The 20,593-nt window shown below is 47.3% G+C and overlaps 1 long non-coding RNA gene and 1 pseudogene across 1 annotated transcript; both read left to right on the forward strand.

Annotated features, from left to right (window-relative positions):
* Positions 1-14,032: 14,032 nt before the first annotated feature.
* Positions 14,033-15,545, forward strand: LOC135903055 (uncharacterized). Its single transcript, XR_010564698.2, has 2 exons — positions 14,033-14,191; positions 15,416-15,545. It is a non-coding gene; the product is annotated as an uncharacterized lncRNA (long non-coding RNA).
* A 373-nt stretch (positions 15,546-15,918) lies between these two features.
* LOC135903027 (uncharacterized) lies at positions 15,919-20,011 on the forward strand (annotated as a pseudogene).
* The last annotated feature ends 582 nt before the right edge of the window (positions 20,012-20,593 follow it).

Below are 20,593 nucleotides of genomic sequence, written 5' to 3' on the forward strand. Positions count from 1 at the left end.
TGGTGACCAACCGGTATCCTCATCAAGTTGGAGGCGACTTGGGATTGACCATCTCTTGCAACTGACTGGGTACGGCGGAGAAGGACTGGTGATAATGGTGCTGCTTCAGTGGGTAAGCGTTTGGTTTTGGCTGTAAGATTTACCAGGCTTCAATTTCGCTGTGTGTGTAGATTTGATTCGCTGGGATCTTTTACTTGTATTCTGATTTGCGTGGGTATCGCAGCAAGTATTGTGTGACAGCAGAGCCAAAACTTAAAGTAGCGACCATGGTTCTAATGTGTTTGACGAGAGCTGACCTGTTGTAGTTGTGTGAAGAGATCGAGGTAGACATAGAGGAGGACTTGCCGGAAGGAGAGATTCGTAAAACCATTCTCGAAAGTAACAATGATTTGAAATTCATAGAACAAATTGGTAACCGAATTCTAAGCAAAAAACAGGAACAGGAAGCAATTAGGCAAGAACAGGAAGACTTTAGGCAAGAACAGGAAAAGCTAGGCAGGAACTGAAAAGCATTTCGCAGGAGAAAGACCTAACAGAAGTAACGAGGCAGTACGTTGCCGCATTTAACAAGGAGATTCAAGGTTTGGAGCAGTTAATCGAGCAAAGTCAACAGCGGCTTGAGAAATCTGGACGCAGCGAAAGTGGGAGGAAGTCGATAGCAGATTTTGCTCAAAAGCCGAGAGAAGGAGTAGCACTTGCGAGATTAGCGGCACGTTCATAAGTGAACTCGAAGTGCTAGCAGCTAACGATGCCTTAGTGGCGGCAGAGGCCGTTAAAGGCCAGAGTGAGAGCGACGAGGTGCTGTGCCAACAGAGGACTGTAGAGACAGCTAGGCCAGCTGCGAACAAATTGGCACAGTTACCGCGCGTGTGCGTCGCTTCTAATGTTAGCGAGGTTGCTAACGAGGTAGAGAGTACTGTTGACCCGACAGACGCGAGCACCCATGTCGAGTCAGATCTGCGTGCCGAAGGGCAGAGGCAGCTGGACGATGCAGTTGAGGGCAGCTCTCAGTATTGCGAGCTGCGTAGCTCAAGAGAAAACAACTGCATTGTTCAGGGATCGGTGCGGCTCTAACCCACCAGGCTTCCTATCAAAATTTCGATGCAAGTCACTCAACTGGGAAACCCCAAATTCTGCCCCAAAATTTTGTGCCGCCAACGAGCGTTCACGTTCCCCTTGAGTTCGACCGAACCCGACCGTCGCGCTGCACAATAGTAAAGGTTTACGCAGAATTAAACCGAAGGCTCTCAAATACCAATACCCAAAACTTAAGCAGCCTAGCTTCACGAACAGTCTGTTCTTACCCTATCACAGTGGAGTACTTATCTCATGTACGGTTGTCACTGAACGGTCTGGCCAACTCCACAGGTACGTAATCACAATCGCGCTAGCTTTGTGGTCTCTATTCAGAACGCGTACTTCCGTCGTACGTAAGCATTTCATCACGCTTACTCACATTTGTTCTTTTAGTCTATACAGAACACGTACCTCAAACGAGCAGCTAAACTTGCGTAACTTACGCGCTCCGTAGAACCCTTAAAAAATGCGTCTGCTAATAACTCGTTCTACGCACGCGTACTAGAGAAGTCAGAATACGGCTGCCCTCAACACACACGAGCAACATAGTCATAAATCTGCTTCCTTCCGTCCACACAGGACACGCGCTAAAGGAACTAAGAACGCTTAGTGCAAATCACGCACTTACTGAAAACCTACGCGCTTAACCTTAGAAAATAAAGAAAACACATAAAGAAAGAAGGTTAACCAATACACACGCGCGTTACGATAGGCCTCTCAACGGTAACCTTGACCTTCAGGTTACTCACACACCTAAAAAAAGAAAAGCCTATCTACTCATAATGAACACTCGCGAAACTACATGTTTACATAAAACGCATCTTTCAAATCTCGAAGCTTCTCGAACAAAACACAAACAAAGCTCATACTTTTACATATTGAAAGAAAATTTAGTCTTAATATCGCGAAAATTTCCAAGTGCTCAAAAATAAAACAAAACAACACCTTTCACTTCTACGGAAGCTCTCTTGGCCTCCCGTTCCAAGTGTTTACGGCTGACTCATACTTTTGAGCCGTACTCGAGGTGGTCGCGGTTCAAAAGCTATTCTGGCTACCCAGGAACACCAAAAGGGCTGACACACTATCAGCTCCTTCAAGACGTTACACTCTCCTGCCAATTTGCGTCCTGGCGCCACGCTTTCATTACGATCTCGACTGACCGCGTCACGACTCCGTACCACCTCATATCGTCTTGCCACCCTGCGCTCCTTCGCACTACATGCTGCACTCCGAAAAGAACGACGAGGAACGTAACTGCCCCGTGTCCATTGTCCGCGTCCGTGCAGAACATGCTTCTCAATCTCTTTTTGACCGGTGGCTCGATCGTGTTTGATGCGCCAACATGTATCGTCAACGACGACCGCATCTTTCTTTTCTTCGCGCCCAGCCTTTTTGCGCCTGTCGCCGACTTTGGACGCGCAACATTATTTACCGCTTTCTGATGTTTACGGCGCTTCTTTCTGCGGCGCTTTCTCTTTGAACTTGCTTTCATGTCGCCTTCTCGTGTCTCGTGCTGGCCGGTACACATTTCGTCGGCCCGGATCGGTCTCTTACCCGCACAGTCTGAGTAATTCTTAACTAGATCACCCCTCTCTTGGCTACCTAGACTGGCGGAATTAACAGCTAATTCCGGGCGTTTGCACGCTGAGTGGTATTGTGTTGCCGGGATCGACTCTTCTGTACCAGTTGTTGTGAGATGGTTGATGGCATTCCAAGTGCGCAGGGGTTGCAGAGAGCAAAGCCATCGTCTTGCTCGCCAGCCATAAGCTTCCTGCCCAGCGGTTGCCAGCACTGGCCAGGCGAGATTTTCCGGGTTATGGAGGAGCTGTTACGAATGGCGTGCCGGGGTGGCAACGTGCAAGTTATTTTAGCCCGCTGCACGTGTTTCGATCCACCCGCAGTGGGAGCGCCCTTCAGAGAACCAGCGAGGACAGCGCTAACCAACCGTGAACGTCCTTTGGAGAACTGCGGACTACGGCAGCTCTGGAATTTAGAGGCGCCGGCTGGGTTCGGGCGTGACCACCTGGCTACGGGGACGCAGGACAATGGACACCACGACGACTGCGCTGCAAAGGTCGTCTGCCCGCGGAGGGGGCACTGAAACCTGTGTGTGCGTGTGTTTGTAAAACGTCCCGCATAGAGGCGGCTTATTTACGCTGACGTCGAACGTTTTGCCTCACCTAGGGATCTAAGGAACACGAAGTGGATAAAACCAGCTGTTGTCGGCGGCTAGGGTGTGCTCCTCGTGCTCTGTGCTCGTCAATGTACTCGTGAGCTGTGTGCTCGTTTGCTGTATGCTTCGTCTGGCGGGCTCCATTTGGGAGTCACGCTAGACTGCGTAAATGTATCCCACGTTCAAATGTAAATATTGCAAATAAATCCTGCTCGCCTAGTCCTGTCGCCCCAAGTTCCTCCGATCGTCCTACAAGCCCGACACCAAAATCTTACAACGGGCAAGCGCGCGCCGGCTCGCAGGTACCCGCTTTGCAGCGGCGTGCGGACACCACGCACAGCAGATTGTTTGCCATTTATGTATGCAATTAGGCGAGAAAACGCTGAAGCCATCTCAACAGAATGTATTTTGTAAACGTCAGCGGTTCCCAAAGCGCCATCCGCTACGACTTCAAAACGGAAGGCTTAGATCGCCGTCGCCACCGTTTTGATATAATTGAAAGCCGCTAGTCAAAAGCATTCATTATTGTGCGGTTTTATATTAACAGCTCTGTGTGGATTTGCCGTGCCTATCAGGTGACTGTACCCAAATAAGTATTCTATCGAAATTTATTGCTGAATTATACGTGTAACAGTCACTCACTGGCACCACAATGCAGTTCGAAACATCATGGCTATATGAGAAGGTTGCTCGATCAGCTCGATCAGTGTTTGTGTATGTGCCGTGTGTTGTGGTTGGGCTGTATGTGCGCAACTGCTCCGTGTTGCTTTGTTGTGCATAGTATGCCTGTGAAAGTGTTGTGTGTTGTTTTGTCGCGACTTTGCACAACGGAAAATGCCAAATGGAACGGAAGTTTTGTTTTCTGGATGGATATTTGTTATGAGTGTCCCCTTTGGAACATGGCACTGGGTTGCGCCACCAAGCTCTTGCTATTATACTGCGTAATGTCCTATCCTAGGTTAAAAAAGAAAAAAAAAACACGATGAATTCCCATAACCAAATTTTCTGACTCCCTATTATGAACATTGTTTTTGTACGTCTCCGCTTTTTGTCGTTTCCATTAGTAAGATCTTGATGAGGGCTAGTTGGTTCATACTTAGAACTGAGATGAAACAGCGCGAAAAAGACGAGGACACAAGGAAACAAATACCACAGACAAGCGCTGACTGCCAACTGGAAGTTTATTTGAAAATCACCGGACATTTATAGCTTTCATCAGCATAGGCATGCGCACATCATTCACAAAAACATCTGCAAATCATCATTTTAATCTTTCTTCCAAAAATGTTATTTCTTTTCCCGACAAGGCCAGAGAGGGAGTGCTCACACATTTATCGCCTTCCTTTCTTATATGAAAGGCCTCTATTATCTCCCTTTCCTTCTTGCTCTTTCCTTTCCCTATGAATTTAGTCTTTTCAAATAAGGGGGTGCATTGACACTTGTTACAGTGTCCAGCTAAATGACTCCCATAGCCATTCTTTAGGTTAGTGCTGTGTTGACGAGCTCTTTCATTGAAGCACTGTCCCATTTGACCTATGTAAGATTTCCCACAGCTTAACGGTATTTGATAGATGACATTGCTCCTGCACTCAGTGAAACGTGTTTTATGATTAGTGGTGCACAAGTGCCTTTCGCGCTTGTTCATGCGATTGCATATCGAGGACAACTTGCACGGGGCACTGAAAACCAAATTGATATTATGTCTATTAGAAACTTTCTTCAGATTGTGAGACAGCTTGTGTAGGTATGGCACCACTTGCACTAGTCTTTTGTCTTTGTTTTTTTCTTGGGAAGCATCGGAACTTCTTTTCTCTTTCTGCAAAATGGCTTCACATACTGAAGTGATCACAGAACTGGGAAAGCCTGCGTTCTGTAGTCGCGATATCTGATTTAAAAAACTATGATCGCACTCATGCTCACATGACTTACTAAGTGCTGCCTTAATGCACGTCGTCGCTAAGCCTCTCTTAATCAATTTAGAGTGTGCGCTGTCGTAACGCAACAAAGTTTTCTTAGATCTGGGATGATATCGCCAGCATACGTGCTCGTCCAAAGAAAAACAGAGGTTAATATCTAGAAACTGAATACGGTTGTTAATTGGCAATTCATACGTGAACCTAAGTCCTCCCGATGAGTTGATGAACAGGTTCAAAATTTCTTCGACCGCGTCATGAAAATGCATACAGGAATCTTTCTTCATAACAATTAAGTAGTCGTCAACATATCTAAACACTCGCGTTACAGGCATGTCAAACAACTTAGCAGAAATTACATTGTCAACCGAGGATAAAAAAAAATGTCACATAAAATGGGGGCGATGGCTGATCCTATACAGATGCCAGTACGTTGGATGTAAAATTGGCCATCATAATTGACAGCAGTCGAATGAAGATAAAAGTCTAAAAGCGCTAAAAAATTGTCGCTGTTGACACATACAGAATTCTGAAAATTAACTTCCCCGAAATCTTCTATCCTATCGCGCACAGCGCACATCAAACCATCTCGCGGCACAGAATAATACAAGTCCTCTACATCTACTGAAAATGCGGTTAGTGCGGTTCCCTGGTCTTCATTTATGGCCGAGATAACTTCTTCCGAGCTTCTTACCAGGAAAGGGTCATTTATCTGCAACATCTTGAGATGGCCTTGCAGAACTTTTCCTACATGACATTGCCATGACGTCTTCTCGGACACAATAACCCTGAAAGGGTATTCAGGCTTGTGTGTCTTGCAAGTGAAGAAAACATCAAGGAAATCCGTCTCCGCTTTGTTCACAAGCTGCCGTAGCGAGTCTAGGTGCAAGTCTTTGAGTAACTTCAGGGCGGCCTTCTTTTGCTTTTTCGGGTCGAAGGGAACAGCTTTGAAATTCTTAATAATAGCTTGCATGGATTTCTGGTTCATAAGGTTTTTAGGCAGAACAACAAAACCGCCTTCTTTATCTGCCTGTAGTATTTCAAGCTCATCATTCTTTAGCTTCTTTACAATTTTCTCTATGGGAGGCGTACCTGATTTTCCACACGGTGCGTGTTTTAGGACGCAGTCCATGGCTTCACCGACAACTCGTTCACGGTCTTGATCCTCAACCCGGTCTCCTATGCTTCTACCCATGGCTAGGAGCTGTGGAGCAGTAAGTTTTGGCTCAAAACTATATTTCGGGCCTTTTTCCAGGGTCCTCCTAACTTGCTCTGGAATTGTAGCCTCCCCAAGCGTGGTGACTACGTTGGCATTGGTGATCCTGGTGCACGGCTTCGGTAAAGAGATCCTGGTGCGTTGCCACAGAAATTCTGTGGATTGCCCGGCAAGTCTCTTGTAGTCGCGCAGCGTTCGGTCCTTTTTGCAGGGATCTTTCCTTTCTTCAACGAGTACTTTCAGCCAATCATTGTATAAACGTATTTGGCGCCATTTTTTCAGACTTCAGCAATTTGCACATCCTTTTTGCGTGTCCCCAAGAAGGTTCTACGAGACCAAAAAGGGCTGTGATTTCAGGTGGCGTGATGCGTCTTCTCAGGTAGTAACTCAAGGAACGTGACTGGCAAGTGGTTATGGCGATGAGGTTGACACATACGTATGACACATACGTACACTCTAAATTGATTAAGAGAGGCTTAGCGACGACGTGCATTAAGGCAGCACTTAGTAAGTCATGTGAGCATGAGTGCGATCATAGTTTTTTAAATCAGATATCGCGACTACAGAACGCAGGCTTTCCCAGTTCTGTGATCACTTCAGTATGTGAAGCCATTTTGCAGAAAGAGAAAAGAAGTTCCGATGCTTCCCAAGAAAAAAACAAAGACAAAAGACTAGTGCAAGTGGTGCCATACCTACACAAGCTGTCTCACAATCTGAAGAAAGTTTCTAATAGACATAATATCAATTTGGTTTTCAGTGCCCCGTGCAAGTTGTCCTCGATATGCAATCGCATGAACAAGCGCGAAAGGCACTTGTGCACCACTAATCATAAAACACGTTTCACTGAGTGCAGGAGCAATGTCATCTATCAAATACCGTTAAGCTGTGGGAAATCTTACATAGGTCAAACGGGACAGTGCTTCAATGAAAGAGCTCGTCAACACAGCACTAACCTAAAGAATGGCTATGGGAGTCATTTAGCTGGACACTGTAACAAGTGTCAATGCACCCCCTTATTTGAAAAGACTAAATTCATAGGGAAAGGAAAGAGCAAGAAGGAAAGGGAGATAATAGAGGCCTTTCATATAAGAAAGGAAGGCGATAAATGTGTGAGCACTCCCTCTCTTGCCTTGTCGGGAAAAGAAATAACATTTTTGGAAGAAAGATTAAAATGATGATTTGCAGATGTTTTTGTGAATGATGTGCGCATGCCTATGCTGATGAAAGCTATAAATGTCCGGTGATTTTCAAATAACCTTCCAGTTGGCAGTCAGCGCTTGTCTGTGGTATTTGTTTCCTTGTGTCCTCGTCTTTTTCGCGCTGTTTCATCTCAGTTCTTGTCGTTTCGCTACTTTCCTTCCGCCAATCTTCCAATTGCCTCTTAGTAATCTCTGTTGCGGACATACTTACTTCCCCTCTGCTCTCGCTGAACCCAATGGTTTCAAAGACGCCAGTGGTGTCTAAATCGACCGCTGGGCAAATATCTTCACATTCTAATAAAACATGTGCTCCATCGTTTCCCTAGCTTTACCGCAGCAAGCACGTGCTTCTTCTTCCATCTTATATCTCGGTTTATAGGTGCGTGTCCTAAGGCATCCTGATCTCGCTTCGAAAAGTAATGAGCTTCCCTTTGAGTTATCATAAATTTTTCTTTTCCTGATTTTGTTTTTTCCCATTAAGCAGTTACTCATGACAGGTTTCTCTTCCATTGCCGCCACCCATGAGAATATTTTAGCCTCGCTGACTTTCCGCTTGACTTTGTTTGTTGCTGTGTTGCTAACCCTACAGGCTGCATACTTGCTGGTAAGCTTCCTAGTTCTTTTCCTCCACTGTCAATCAACGTTATTCCTGTACAAATACCTCAACACTCTCCTACCCCATTTACTTTCTTCCATATTCCTCAGTCGTTCTTCATAATCAACTTTACTGTGAGCTTTCCTCACTTCAAAACTATACCAGCCCATATCACCCTGCACAGCTTCATTTGTAGTATTCCCGTAAGCGCGCAATGCGAGGTGTCCCACTGACCTTTGGTTGTCATCAAGCAAACAACCACATTTCCAAAAGTAAGCCCTGGAACCATTACACCTTTCCACCTACCCCGGAGCACCTCGTACCTATTATATTTCCACAGCGCTCTGTGTTTCATTATGGCTGCATTTCTCTTCCTACTTATTGTTATTGTTTTTTCCTGTGTTTCCATATATCTATTGCCTTCGTTTACCTATATACCAAGGTATTTATATTCTTTTACCCGATGTATTCCCTGGCCCTGTATTGCCACTGTCTGTTCACTGTTTTCATTAAATACCATAACACCTGATTTCCTAACGCCAAATTTCAAACCTAAATTCTCCACTTCCTGTCCACAGATGTTATTCAGACGTTGCAGATAACTTAGCTTGTTAGCTGGCAACACAATGTCGTCTGCATAAAAAAGCTGCAGCTCTAACACTGTACCCGCCTGTTTGTATGAGAGGTTAAACACGATATTACTACCTTCTAGCACCCTCTCCATCCTCGCTATGCACATCATAAACAACACTGGGGATAAATGGCACCCCTGCCTCAGTCCCTTGTTGATATAATTTTTCTCCTCGCTCCTCATCCCTTCCCATTCAGCGCAAACTATATTTTCTAGGTAAATCTCTCTCAAAAGCTACAGACAATCGTCGCCTAAGCCTTCCTCTTCCAGAATATCCCACAAAATGTTGCGGTCTACGTTGTCATACGCTCCTGGAATGTCTAAAGAGGCCACATATAGCGGCCTGCTTTCTACTCTTGATACTTCAATGCACTGAGTAAAAACAAATAAGTTATCATCCAAATACCTACCTATTCTGAAGCCATTCTAATGTTCTCCCAAAATGTCATTATTCTCTACCCATGCTTGCAGCTTTAATTTGGCTGCCTGCATTGCTAACCTGTATATTACCGATGTAATGGTCAACGGTCTATACGAGTGAATTCTATTTTTCTCCGCCTTACCTTTAAAAATTACATTCATTCTACTTTGCTGCCAACTGTCTGGTATTCGTCTATCTTTTAAAATCGTTTTAACTGCATTCACTAGAGCTTCCTTACTTTTTGGTCCTAGTTCATTAATCAGCCTAACGTGAACCTCGTCTAGCCGTGTGGCTGTGCGCTTAGGAATTTTCTCTTCGGCTTTCTTCCTGTCGTAGTTTGTCAGCAACAGCGCCTTTTCCATCTGGTTCTCTTTCATGCTCTTTTTTTCTTCAAATACAATCTCGTCATTGCCTTGGAAAGATTCGGTTGTTATTTTTTAGATGTAATTTAATGCCGCTTTCCCTTCCAGTTTGTTTCCATTTTCGTGTAGGATGTGCCGTTGTATTGTTGTTGACTTCCTGCCTAATAATTTTAAGTGGTTCCAAAGTATTCTAGGTGCGGCCTTCTTTTTCTCACGTATTTCTGACAACCAACTCTCCCTTAGACTTCTTATATTTGCTTGCACCAGTATTTGAACCACAGATTTTTTCTCCTAGTATATTTCCCATTTACTGGATACTTCATCCTGCGGGAACTGCGTCTCTTCTGCCTGCCTGTGCTCTCGAGATGCTTTCTGACGTTCGGCGATCGCTGCTCGTATCTGCCTGTTCCACCAGCTTTTCGGTTTCTTTTTTCCTTTCCAACGAACATGTTGTTTCTCTTTCCGTATTTCTGTCGTTATTACACTTGGAAGCTCACCACATTCCTACTCTTTACTAGGCCATTTGCCAAGTTCTTCCTCAACTCTAGTGACTGTATTTGCTATTTGTTTAGCGTTCAAATTTGGACTGGCCATTTTGCTCTCCTTGCTCTCTTTCCCAACTACATATCCCATATTCAAAATGATGCGTTTATGGTCACTCCCTATGCTGTTAAACCCTTCCTCATCGATGACCATTTCTCTCAACTTATCATGAACTCCTTCTGTCATCAGACAGTAATCAATGGTCGATTGCCAGTTTCCCACTTCCCACGTGATCTGTCCTTCACACTTAGGCCCTGTATTCACGATCACGAGGTTATGTTGCTCACAAAGGTCCAGCATTGACTTCCCGTTATTGTCGGTATAGCCATCTAAATCCTGTATGTGGGCATTCATGTCACCTAATAGGAATAGGATAATTTCGGCATCATTCCCGAAACCCTTAATATCAGCACTTATGCATCCTACTAACTCTTGATTATTCTCTGCGCAGTTATTACGATCTCTGTGCAAAATACGTTACGCCCAGCCAAGTTTCCTTTCCACTCATTGTGATAACCAAAGGTGCTCTTGACGTTTTGAATTGACTCTTTTCCATTTGGCTCCCTGATGGATGAGCATTACGACTGCCCCTCCCTTACTTTCCGACTTAGTTCTGTTGCACTCTTCCCAAGCATAATTCTCAATCACTGGCGGCTCTTCCAAGTCTCTAAGGTGCGTTTCTGTAACCGCATACACCCCTATCCGTTCTGTATTTAACTTCTCCTCAATCTCTGCCCACTTTTCCTTTCTTCTGCCACCGTGCATTTTTATGTAGCCTATTGCATGGCGAGCTCTCTTGTTTTCCTCCTTTTTCTGTTACTGACGGCGATGCTATTCTGAGGTTCCCCTAGGGGACCTTTTTCATTACTACCGACTCTGGCCTCCTGAGCGCCCGTGGGCTCCCTAAAAAAGCAACAGCTCACCCAGCAAGTCTCCAGCCCACTTGTCGTCCAAGCCTGTAATTGAAGTGGATCCCGTTTCGTTCAAAACCACCACACCTTCTCCCTTCCCTGTTTACTTCGACAACTTCGAAACCTTCCTCTCGGCTCATTTTCCATATCGCCTCATTAGCAGCCACTACGGCTATTTGTACGTGACTGTCACGTACAGGCACCTCCGGCACCATGCACACCACGATCTGCACCTTAAGGGACAGCTCGCGCAAGTCGTCTACCCCCTTCGCCAAGTGCTGGGCGAATCCTGTCCCTTTCCTGTTTAGGACGTCATTTAGCCCACCTGCTACTATGAAAAGGCTGCGCACGTGGTTATTTCCCGCGAGCTGTGCTTTTGCTCGCTCCATGACAGAACCCAGTGTCCATCCTGGAAATGTCCCTACCGCCACTCTTTTATCGCCTTTCACCCTCTCCACAATTGCTTCTGAGCACCTAGAAAAGTTTGAGCCGCCAGCGACAATCACCATTTCCCTCTCTACTACCTCGGCCTGCTTCCCTTTGTCGTTTTCCGCGTGATACGGACTTGACAAGGAGCATTGACCCCTGCGCTTCTGCTCTTTTGTCTGGCGGCCACAAGGTAGGTGCCGCTCTTTCCAGCTACCCCCTCCCCACGTTGCACGCATTCCACGTGCTTTGCAGACACTCGCTCTCCTGTCACGACGGGACACTGCGTTCCATTGTCACGACCATTATCCCTCACAATGGCGGGCCTGTTCAGCTTTTCCTTGGCTGTTTGAAATCTTTTTTCCACTACCTTCCGTGCATCCCGTTCCATATTTAGCTTATTTTTGAGATTTTTGACCTGTTTGACAAGCTCATCCTGGAAAGCCTCTATTTTTTTCAGCCTAGCACGCGCAGCCGCTGACGCCGCCATCTTGGGTCAAACGCGAAAGGCTGCGCCAAGGCGCGCATTCTCATTGTAGCTTTTTACGCAGAAACGTTTCAAGTTTAGATGAATACCGAATTTAAACACTTATGATTGCATTAAAACTTGTGTTCCTGTACCCGCAAAGGACTAAAATATAGCACACACATCTTTTAAAAACTATCTCGACCAAATGTCAGAATGCAGAAATATCACGGTAACTAAACCGACAGGCGCAAAAATTGAAGATATTCATGCTACTGACTACTTGGAGAACGTATTTATGCAAGCTCCGCCGAATTAGATAGAATTCTAAACTTCCATTACCTTGCAATGCAACCTTCCTCCGTTGTGGCACTAGAAATACAGGCAGCTGACACAGTAAAGGAAAGGCCGCCAGACGAACCATACATTCTAAATAGCACTGAAAACTTTTTTGATTCTTTCTTTCTCAAGGCTGTCCGTTGCATTTACAAACGCACAAGTCTGTGAATTGTTTTACACATGCATTAGCTCAACTCCTGCTGAACAGTTCTCACAAATGTTGTTATCAGTTGGCATGTAAGCCGAGAGTCTTTTTTTTAAAGTTCATTCACACAGACTTTTCATCACATGCAGGCACACATGCTGTTCAGCCAAGTATTCAGTACATTTTGAAAAAAATTAATTCAGACTGCCTTTTCATACCACCATTTACTTCTATAAAGCCGACCAACTACCACCTAACTTGTGCATTTTTTACAGCGTAAGCTGTTATGGGCTCATTCCAATAGCCGTTTTGGTTGGCGATGGTGTCCGCCGCCGCCACCGGTGTCCGTCGCAGCAATCGCCAGCAATGAGAAAAAGAAGATACTCAATTTCTTCCCCGCAATTCAGCTGCACGAGAGCACACGCCCTTTCCGTCGGAGCCTTCGTCGCAAGTCCTACCACCGACCATTAACCATCGCTGACCACCAATAGCCGCCAACCACGGAAACGGGCGCTACGCAGAATGTCATTGCTGCGCGGAATGCAGGAAAATTCATTTCCAGACTCCATTCGGTCGCCCCGAAGGCGCAACATGCAGGCATGATGCTGCGGTAATTTTTGGTGCCTGCGTTTGCACGCGTTCAATAAAGCGACAAAGTGCAGCTAAATGCACGTCCAAGCTGCGTGTTCAACGTGCGTACACACAGAATGCTTGGAAGGGTTATGGCGGCGAGACGTGACACAAGCGACCCAATTACCGCAATGGCGGCGCGCGGAGTACAAATGCGATACTCATAAATTTTTTCCAGTGACTACTGGATGGATGGATAGATGAATGGATGCTACGAACATCCCCTTTGAAGCGCAGTGGCGGGCCGTGCCACCAAGCTCTTGTTCTTATTTTGCCTAATGTCCTACCTAACTTTTTGAGAAAACACACACTCACAAACAATACCTATCATCAAACTTTCTGAACCACTACTAGGAACTTTAGATTTTGTACGCCTCCATTGTTCGTAGTCTCCCTACTTTTCCACCACCAAACCTCCAATCGCCTCTTACTAATCTCTATTGCGGACATGTTTAGTTTCCCTCTGCTACCCCTGAACCCAAGGGCTTCAAGGAGGCCAGAAGAGCCTAAACAGATAGCTGAGTAGATATCTTCACATTCTAATAAAACATGTTCCATCGTTTCCCAGCTGTTGTATACTGATATCGCGTGTCACACTGCATTTTCATGATCAGCGCTTATCGGCCACGCAAGCAGCAGTCAGCAGATCACATGTTCATCACCCTATAAAAAGGGCACGGCATCAATAAACGTTGTCTGTTTCACAGAAATTCAACAAGAGGGGACACTCTTCAAAAACTGGCAACAGGAAACACGTCACGCCTAGTTTCAACAACGTCCGTTAGTTGACGCGAGCATCAGAAAAAAAGAATGTGAAATAAACTTCCAGACAACGTTTTATTTTTGTGTTCCTTCCCACTAAAAGTGAAAAAGTTTTGCGTGTAAATGAACTTATACTTTGCAACTTTTTGTTGCGTTGCCTAGCAACAAGCTAGCGGCACGCCAGACACGCGTGCTTACGTCATGCGCCAGAGAAGCCGCAGGAGTGAGCGAGGACGGTCGTACGTGCGAAGCTCGCGTGCTCGGCGACCCGTCTGTTTTGGATATAGCCCATTTTTTGGGGGGCTCCCGGCCTTCTCTATGCTTCTCTTGCGTGTCGTCTGCATTTCCACACGGCACCACTGCACTACTGGACTACGGCAAGGTGAGAAATTGTGTTCGACAGTGTGCGGCGCATTTTAATCACATTTAGGCTTAGTTCGAGTGGCGCAGTTAGCGAAAAACAGCACCGCCGTCCTGGCGCAGTTAATTTGAGTTAATGCCTCGTCCCGGGTGATGTTTGCGACGCTTTCTATGAGCCGCAACATTACTGTAACTTATTTCGGTAGTATTTGGGTACGCTTGCCGCGCCCGGCTTATTGACGCAGTAAGCGAAAACCGGCTCGGCCGTGTGAGGCATTTGCGCGTGTGCATGCGTGCACTACGTCGTAGCGCCTGAGACAGACAAGTTTTCGCGCATTCTGTGGCCCCCAACATTATTGTAACTAGCGTCGTTATATTTGGGGTAGTTTAGAAGCACGGTTGCCGCGCCCGGCTTATTGACGCAGTTAGCGAAAAGCAGCTCGGCTGTGTGCCGCAGTTTCGCGTGTACTGAATCTTATTGGTAGAAGTTCGTGACGCGTTCTCTGACCCGAAAAAAGTATTTAAATTATTTGGTAACTTTTTGGGATACCTTGAGGCTTGCTCGCCGCGCCTGGGGTTGTGAAGCTGTTAGCGAAAAAAGCAAGCCGCGGCCGCGGCCACAGTGAGTTAGTTTTGCGTGTACTGAATTTTAGTGGGACAAGTTTGTGACGCATTTTATAGCCCTGCAACAACATATACATTATTGCGGTACTCGCGCTTCTCGAAAACGCGACGAGCGATTGCCGAGAGTGATAACACGGGAGTGTTGCATGCGCCGGCAGGACGCGTAAAAGATAACACGGAGGAGCTCAAGAACATGACATTTATGCATTCTGAGCGACTGAAAGCAGGCATTGCACCGACGAGTCTGACTTGAGTGCGATTAGAAGGCATTCTGCGAGCGTGTAACATGTTCTGGCCTAGCCTGTGTTGTAGCTACCTTTGTGTACTTGGCGTACCATCGTGTCGGCCGAGGCCAAGTTGTTTTGGAAACGCGCAGTCACCCGTGTATTTGTGCACTTAAAGTGCAGGAAATAATGCCCGGGAAAGGAGGGGTGCTTGAAAATCGGATGTTCAGATTTTATGGCATTGTTTCGGAGGAGTCTTTGCTGCGAAATGTACGTAAAAGTGAATTTATCTGTAATGCCGCTCATTCACCACTTACGCACGTTTCGCATCTACACGCAATACTCCTGTTAGGTCAATATACGGAAATCATACATGCTTGTAATTTACTTTCTTTCAGCTGATGGCATCCGGTGGAGCATCGTGCGGCAATGACTGCTGCTTACCTGGTGCCACAACTTTGGATGAATGCAGAAGCCCGGAACGAGCATTTATATAGAGCAAAATAAACATTCCATCATTTCAGAAGACGTCTTTCGTTTTCTTTATGAAATTGCACCTGACAGATTCGGCGCAGTCTTGTAAAGGTCAATCGCAATCGTTTCTACTTAAAACGATTCCACGTGAGGTTCAACAGAAGCGAAAAATAAAAAAATGAATGCCGCGCCGAGCAGCGGACCCGGCGCAGCGTGTACCAACTGGTTTTCAAAACGCGCGCGCCCAAAACCGAAACCGGAAGGAGTCAACAACATCCGCTTGGTGTGCTACAGTCAATTCGGCCGCTGGGCTCTATGGGAGTGTCCGCTCTTGTTGAAATTGGTTTCACAAGTATCTTCTTTATTCTATGGTTTCACCCTGGCGTCCGGCTGATAAGCTACAGTTGGCGACGAGGAAGCGGCGGCGATGGCCGTCGGCAGGATCGGCGAGTATCATCTCGGCACAAACGCGTCATGGGACGAATACGTCGATAGGCTCAAAATGTTCTGCGAAGCTAACAAGATAGCGAAAGAAGAACAGAAAAGAGCCGTCCTGCTGAGTTGTTGCAGCGAAGAAGCGTACGGGCTCATCGTGACTCTGGTGAAGCCATCAAGACCGACAGCAGCAACATACGAGGAAATTAAGACGGCGGTTCGCAAGCACCTGCATCCAAGGCCTTCAGAGCTATACGCAAGGTTTTTGTTCTACAAGAGAAACCAGGCTGCCGAGGAATCGGTTGCGGACTACGTCACGGCGCTTCGGAAGCTAGCCGAAGACTGCGGTTTTGGCGACGAGCAGCAGCTCCCGTTGGACATCATGATGCGAGATCGTTTCGTATGCGGCCTCCAGAACGAAGCAGTTAAACAGCGACTTCTCGCAGAACACGACCTACGTTCAACGTTGCGTACGACATGGCCGCGACCGCAGAGGCCACAGCCAAGGAACAGCGAGACATACGGATGCAAGGCCGAGACGAGGCGAAGGACTGCCAGGGCATGATACAAGCAACCTGCACGAAGCAAGACGCCACGGCAGAGGGATCTAGTTGCTACCGTTGCAACTGTAAGCCCTACCGTTGCAACTGTAAGCCCGCTCCGCATTTATGCAGCATTAGAAAAGCGACATGCTTCAAATGCAAAAGGGTTGGACATATAGCGAGGGCTAATTGTCGTTCAAAAGACGAAAGTAGAGCGGCCCGGAAGACGCATGAGCAAAAGAGGAAAGTTGAAAAGAGCAAGGGCGTGTACGAAATGAGTGCATTGTTTTCACTTTGCGAAGTGAATGAGCAAGAACAGAAGTTTATGGTTAAAGTACAGATACAAGGACAAGAATTCCCGATGGAGGTTGATTCCGGAGCATCGTGCTCAATTGTGAGTGAAGATACATTTCGAGTAATCGAGAGAAATCGGGGTGAAATACCACTCCAAGATTATGGAACAAATCTCGTAACCTGGTCAAAGGAGGCGTTATCGCTGCTGGGTCGAGCAGCCGTCTTGGTAGCATTTAAGGGCCGGAAGGCAAAGCTGTCATTGTTGGTAGTAAACAATCGAGGCAACAGCCTTATTGGGCGAAACTGGTTTAGGCCGTTAGGCATTTGCTTGCGGGGAATCGAGAAAGTAAACGCGGAAGACGTGCTCTCACGATTTTCCGAGGTGTTTCGCAGGGACCTTCCTGGCTTTAACGGACCACCAATTCACATCGAACTGAAAGACAACGCGCAACCACTGTTTCTCAAAAGTCGACCAGTTCCACTGGCCCTCAAGGACGACGTGGGCAAGGAAGTGGATCGCTTGGTGCAACAAGGGGTATGGGAACCCGTCGCGTACTCCAACTGGGCCACACCACTGGTAGTAGTAAGAAAAAAAGGCGGAACTTTACGCCTGTGCGGTGACTACCGTAGCACCGTAAACAAAGCTATTAAAAGCAGCGGGTATCCTTTGCCCACTACCGCTGAAATTCTGGCAGCTCTGGGTTCAAGCAAATTTTTTACAAAGCTGGATCTAGCTCAAGCTTATCAACAGCTAACGCTAGACGACGAATCGGCTGAAGTGCTCACAGTTAACACTATAAACGGACTGTACAAAGTCAAACGGCTGCCGTTAGAAATTTCGGTGGCGCCGTGGGTATTTGAACGAGTCATTGATACGCTGTTAGCATGCAGGCATTCCCGGCGTGAAAGCCTATCTTGATTTCTGGCCGTAACGCGGAAGAGCACGCCGAGAGACTAGGAACCGTGCTATCGCGTCTGCAGAATGCGAAGTTAAGAGTAAACAAAGACAAGTGCGAATTCAAGAAGCCGAGCATTGAATTCTTGGGTCACAGGATTGACGCCACGGGAATACATCCGAGCCGAAGAAAGACTGACGCCATCCATAAAGCGCCCGCACCCACAAGCAAAAAGGAGCTGCAAGCGTTCTTGGGATTACTAAATTTTTACAGCAGTTTCCTCAAGGGCAAGACTGAAGTGGCAGAACCACTCTATCGACTGCTCGACCATGACCACGAATGGAAGTGGACAGGTGAGCACATAATAATAATATATGGGGTTTTACGTGCCAAAACCACTTTCTGATTATGAGGCACGCCGTAGTGGGGGACTCCGGAAATTTTGACCACCTGGGGTTCTTTAACGTGCACCTAAATCTAAGTACACGGGTGTTTTCGCATTTCGCCCCCATCGAAATGCGGCCGCCGTGGCCGGGATTCGATCCCGCGACCTCGTGCTCAGCAGCCTAACACCATAGCCACTGAGCAACCACGGCGGGTGACAGGTGAGCACCAACGTGCGTTTGAGACTAACAAAATTGCTTAGCTCCGACTCTGTACTTGTGCCCTATGACACCAATCGTTCTTTAATTTTGTGCTGCGACGCATCTCCTGTGGGAGTGGGGGCAGTGCTAGCCCATCGTACGACTGATGGGTAGGAACAGCCCATAGCTTATGCTTCCCGGACGCTTGGAGCCAGTGAACTTAACTATGCTCAGATTGATAAAGAGGGCTTAGCTGTTGTCTTTAGCGTGAAACGGTTCCACCAGTACCTTGCTGAGCGAGAATTTACGGTCATAACGGACGACAAGCCGTTACTGGGCCTGTTTAACACTGACAAGAGGGTGCCTGAAGTTGTGTCGCCCAGAATGCTCCGTTGGATTTTATGTTTGTCTGCGTATAACTACAGCCTTCAGTACAGGCGAGGCCAAGAAAACTCCAACACCAATGCACTCAGTCGTCTGCCAGCTCCGGGAGACGAAGACGAGCCACGTCCGCCTGGGGACGTGCTCCTGTTGGAAGCGGTCGAGTGTGCACCGCTTCAGGCGGCAGATATCGCTGCGCTGATCAAGGACAGTCTTATCCATGGTAGAGGAATGGATCCTTAGTGGCTGGCCGTCAACACAACTGGAGAGCAAGTTCGCGCCTTACGAGGTGAGGAAGTCGGAGTTGTCGTTGCATCGTGATTGCATACTGTGGGGGAATCGCGTTGTAATTCCTAACGCAGCAAGAGAAAGTGTGCTTCAACTCCTGCATGCAAATCACCCTGGGATGAGTGCTATGAAAGCGTCAGCTAGAGGGCTCATGTGGTGGCCGAAAATGGACCACGAAATTGAAGAGTTTGTACGCCACTGTCAGCCATGTCAGAGTAACCGGCAAAGCGATCCCAAGGTTCCAGTGCATTTTTGGATCAAGCCAGGTCAACCTTGGATCGCCTACACATTGATTTCGCTGGTCCAGTTAATGGAGAAGTATTCTTAATCGTGGTAGACGCCTACAGCAACTGGGCCGAGGTCGAAGTCATGTCATCCATGAAAGCTACAGCTGCCGTCACAAGCTTAAGGAAGATGTTTGCGACACACGGGGTGCCAGACGTTATCGTTTCGGATAATGGCACAGCATTCGCTAGCTCGGAGTTGAAAACGTTTTTAAAGTGCAATGTGTGCGTGCTATTTTCACTGCACCTTACAATCCCGCCAGTAATGGTAGGGCGGAGAGAATGGTCAGAGAAGTTAAAGAAGCGTTAAAGAAGCAACAGGAAGGTTCAACGCAGTGCAAGATTTCGCGCTTCCTGTTTAAACAGCACACGACGCCACATTCGGTCACGGGAAAATCTCCGGCAGAATTAATGATCGGACGAAGGCTGAGGACAGCCTTGGACAGACTTCATCCGGACCGACAACATGCGCCTGAAGCACAACGACCGGAGATTAAGAGGTTCCGTGTCGGCGACGCGGTCTATGCTTAAAGCTTGTGTCCAGGTCCAAGGTGGAAGGCGGCCAGGGTTGTGGCAGTGCGAGGCCCGATGTCGTACATCGTCCAGCTGGACAACGGCGAGCGCCATCACAGGCACCGGAACCAGTTGAGGTGCGCCTGGACGAGGCTCGAAGCCGATCCAGTCTCAAGTGCAGACTACCACGTCAGGCTGCCTCCTACAGCCAGGCGACCACAACAGCTGCCGGTCAGCACGGAAGCAGCCGCAGGGGCAAGTCCGGGCCAAGCTACCCAAGACCCGGTCGAGCCGCGAAGATAAACACGCGTTAGACGGCCTATCGCACGTTATGGCATGGATGACTGACCAGACATTTTGCAATTGTGTAACGAATCATAGGAGAAAGGAATGTTGTATACTGATATCGCGTGTCACACTGCATTGTTATGATAATCGCTCATCGGCCACGGAAGCAGCAGTCGGCAGATCACATATTCATCACCATATAAAAAGGGCACGGCATCAATAAACGTTGTATGTTCCACCCTGGCGTCCGGCTGATACGCTACATCAGCTTTATTGCAGCAAACACATGCTTGTTTTTTTTTTTTGGTGTAGCTCACTTTTACCTGCGCGTTCTAAGACATCCTGATCTCGCTTCGAAAAGTAACGAGTTCCTTTGGAGTTATCATGCATTGTTTCTTTCCTGATTTCGGTTTTTTCCTCTTAGTTACTCATACCCCGGTGGGGCGTCTGCGTCAGCAGGCGTTTGGTGTGTTGCGACACCACGTACCCGAGCACACGAGGGTTGGACACTCCCGCGTTTAACCGTGCGTGGTTTAGCCGTGTCCGGCGAAAAGGGGATCCTGGGGGTTGAGCCGATGCTGAGTGTCAGGATCTTTA

Source organism: Dermacentor albipictus, chromosome 1 (assembly GCF_038994185.2).
Source record: "Dermacentor albipictus isolate Rhodes 1998 colony chromosome 1, USDA_Dalb.pri_finalv2, whole genome shotgun sequence".
Lineage (NCBI taxonomy): Eukaryota > Metazoa > Arthropoda > Arachnida > Ixodida > Ixodidae > Dermacentor > Dermacentor albipictus.